The sequence below is a fragment of the Brassica oleracea genome, unplaced genomic scaffold (genome assembly GCF_000695525.1).
Source record: "Brassica oleracea var. oleracea cultivar TO1000 unplaced genomic scaffold, BOL UnpScaffold00792, whole genome shotgun sequence".
Taxonomy (NCBI): domain Eukaryota; kingdom Viridiplantae; phylum Streptophyta; class Magnoliopsida; order Brassicales; family Brassicaceae; genus Brassica; species Brassica oleracea.
Window position 1 is genome coordinate 4,619 of NW_013617457.1, and position 3,621 is coordinate 8,239.

At 39.2% G+C, this 3,621-nt stretch overlaps 1 protein-coding gene and 1 long non-coding RNA gene across 2 annotated transcripts in view; both read left to right on the forward strand.

Moving 5' to 3' along the window:
- The first annotated feature begins 269 nt into the window (after positions 1–269).
- LOC106320076 lies at positions 270–1,616 on the forward strand. The gene is made up of 3 exons (XR_001265696.1): positions 270–629; positions 1,235–1,282; positions 1,358–1,616. It is a non-coding gene; the product is annotated as an uncharacterized LOC106320076 (long non-coding RNA).
- A 537-nt stretch (positions 1,617–2,153) lies between these two features.
- Positions 2,154–3,621, forward strand: part of LOC106320071 — a 5,926-nt gene continuing 4,458 nt past the window's right edge. Inside the window, exon 1 of the mRNA XM_013758435.1 lies at positions 2,154–2,291. The gene's annotated coding sequence lies outside the window, so the exon portion shown is untranslated. The remainder of the gene's footprint in view (positions 2,292–3,621) is intronic.

Below are 3,621 nucleotides of genomic sequence, written 5' to 3' on the forward strand. Positions count from 1 at the left end.
TTCCGTCGGAATGTCCGTCAGAATATCGCTGTTTTCTTGTAGTGCTATGTTTAAAGTGTAATGTTTTATTTTATTTTATTTAAAAAATAAAGTTTAGTTTCAAAAAAAAAGAAATTAATCATTTTTAATATAAGAACCCTTAACTTAAGAAACTTTCATTGAAAGACTAAAAATCAAGAGTTTATTAACATTAACTCTTAACTTAAATTAATTACTAAAATATTAGCTATGAGCCCATTAAGGGGGTTATAGCAATGCACATGCTCTTACTAAGAAAGAGTGAAGACTTTTCCATTTTGCCACTCTTTATCAGCTAAAGACGGCATGACACGGCGACTATCGCCTTCTCAGATGTCCGGAGCCGGACTTGGGATCGCCGCAATATCATACGTGGTGGTCGATTACATGAGATACGTGTCACCGTCGGCGCATTCTCGTCTTCAGCCTGTTCTTTGGTCGGTCCTGGTTCTTGCCGTCGTTACGCGTGTCCCTTTCTACAGGCACTGGCCTAAAGAGCTACGAGCAGCGATCCCTTTCCTCGCTTCGATCGTCTTTCTGCTTGGAGCTCTTCTCTTCGAAGCTCTTTGTGTTCGCTCTGTCACCGCCGTTCTTGGCTGAGATTGGCACCGGTAGATCTGTGTGGAACTTACCTTGAAAGTTGAAAGTTATGAGTGTGATTTTGACTTTGCTGTTTTGGCCTTGTTGGTGTTTCTGGATCTGATTTGAGTAGAACATGGTTTGACTTGAGTATCATAGATTTACAGTAATCTTTGGTTGAATGTTTGTCATTATGAGCAATATTTAGGGGGAATCTTTAAGTTTCTACTCATTTAATCAATTTATGGTGGAATTAAGTGTAGCTTATCGTTATTACAGTTATCTTTTCCTGGACGGTTAATGCATTTCTGTAACTATATTAACTACTTGAAGTAGAAATATTTAAGTTTATTTTCATTTATTCAATTAATTAAGAAACCAAGTGAAAATTGAATATAGCTTTATCAAAATTACAGTAATCTTTGGTTGAATGTTTAAGCATTTCTGTGACTTTATTATCTATGTGAGCGAGTCTTTTATAAGTTACTGTTCTTATTTTCAGTTGAAACTTCAGCACAGCTTTATCAACATTACAGTAATCGTTTATGAATGTTTATTATGTATTTCTGTAACTATATACATTATGAGTATGACAAATAATATTAGGAATGATAAATTTTTTGCTAATCTTTGACAGGGATACGTCTGTAACGACCCAAATCTTGTCCCGAAAAAAATTAGCCCAGTAAGACCCAATTACATTGCAGAAAATCATAATGTTTCCTTATTTAAGATGGGATTTCGTGGTGGCCTCTGACAGAGACTTTTGGGGATGGCAAAGCCCTGCCGGAAAGTCACCGGAATAGCCACAAATAGCCACCATGAAAGAGAAGCCATCCTACCATCCGAAAAGAGAGAGTAGAGCTCTGCAGACACGTTTTAGGGGAATAGAAGAACGATCAATCAAATATAAGTATTTCGAAGCTATATTTTTAGTTTATGTTCTACACTCATAGATCTATGTGTATTAGAAAGCAGATAGTCATTTGGAATTTTTATCTAAGAGTTATGGTTGTTTCTTTGGGACTGATATCTACATATCGGATCCGCAAACAGTCAACTTCATCAGCGTTTTACCGTTGATACAGAAGGAACCAGGGAACGTGCGAGATATCATTGGAAAGATCTCGATGCCAGCTTTTCAGATCATCTATCCGATCATCAAATCGACGTACGGTTAGAAAGTTATTGACGTTTCTTCTTGGCGAAGAATAAAGCTGTTGAGTTGCAGAGACAGTTCCGACCAGTCTCGGTGTAAGTGAGAAACGGTCGACAGAAACAAAATCTTTCAGTCTGGAAATTTGCCAGTAAGTATATAATTCTCTTATCTATCATCTCCTGCAAGCGGATCGTTATTCCGAGTTATTTTCTGAGAGTTATACTAGTTTTCGTGAGAGGTGTTGGTGAAATTTGCGTTTACGACCATCCTGGAGATGAAGCTACTTTGGTTAAGCAAATGGTGTCCGATCGTAGTAAACTTGGTGTCTATGGATAGAGGACATATAGGACTACATTATGACCGGGGGATATAAAAGTTAACGGTCAGTTCTTGAGTTATTCATCTGTTTGCTCTATGGTTCAGCTCTGCCAGAATATCATATTGATCTAATTTTAGAGAGCTCCGGAGTTGCTTTGTTAGAGCCGTCAAGGTCCATTCGGCGTTTCCTCAGGTTTCTTCAGAACCCATGGCAAAGGTGAGGGTCTTTTCCTGAACTACTCTTACACGGCTTAGGACCTCGAATAAGTATAATTTGTTTCTAATGTGTTCCGTCTGTGTGAAATCGATTATATCTTGAGTCTTGATTGTTAGTTAGTTCATTCATTGTAAACTGGAACTAGGGGTCTAGATGATTCAACCTTTGATTGGATTGTGTGATATATATGTATGTATATATAGTTATTAGTAGGGACTATGTGCGCGGGCGGGGGCTCAGAGATGTCTGGGCTAGCGACGCTACTTTGATTGTGCGGGCAGGGGTTCAGAGACGTATGAACTTGCGATGCTACTGGTGCGGGCGTGTGGTGCATAGATGTTTGTACCATGGACGCTACTTGAGAGGGCGGGGGTATAGAGACATACTGTACTAGCGACGCTACGTATTATATATCCATATGAGGAGATGCGGGGTGTATGGACTAGCTATATGCTATCATCGCATTGTTTGTGTTGTGTTTGTGTGATGCTTTAGGCGTCTTGTTTGTTCATGTTAGAGCTAAACTTCCATAGTGGGAGTTCTATTACTCAAGTCAGTGGTTTGCGTGTTTAGCATCCCATACCTCACGGAGTAACTCCCCTGTTACTCACCCCTCCTATTCCTTCCCCGTTCAGGTGAGACTGACGAGCAGGAGTGATTGCTATCGGACTGGTGCTTTGGGAGTTTTATTTCTTTCGTTTTCAGACTTGCGGTTTTTATGCTTTTACCGATATTTTCGGGATTTATTATGTTATTTGGATTTATGGCTATTTATTGGATTTACAACTTTGGAGAAGTAATAAATGGAGATTTCAGACTTTTTATTTAATTAAGTTATTTCGGAAAATACGGGTGTTACAATTTGGTATCAGAGCGGGGTTCCGTCCCGGCTCTGACCCGGGATGACGATTTGTTGGGACGTGATTTCGACTCGGTTTTGACTCAGTTTTATTTTGACTCGGTCGTAATTCGGTTTAATCGATTTTAAAAGATTTTTGAATCTGGGGATTTGAGAGTTTTAAAGAAAAAAAAATACAACACCTTTTCGTTCAGTAACTTTTAATCCAATTGTCTTTTTATTGACGATGAGTAAAACTCATCGTCATCCGCTCTCTAGTTAACAGGGTTTCAGCCAGATGTTCGAGAGATGGATGATGTCACAGTTTGATAGATTGCTCAGGTGTGTATTAGCTTCGTCTGTTGTGTTCGGAGATTGTCCGTATGTGGATATGTGATGTTGTTGCCACCACCCAAACTTCAAGCCATCGCTCCACGAGTTTTTGTTATTGGAGATTATGTGGTATGAGATGTGAGCCATGAGTTGGCATGT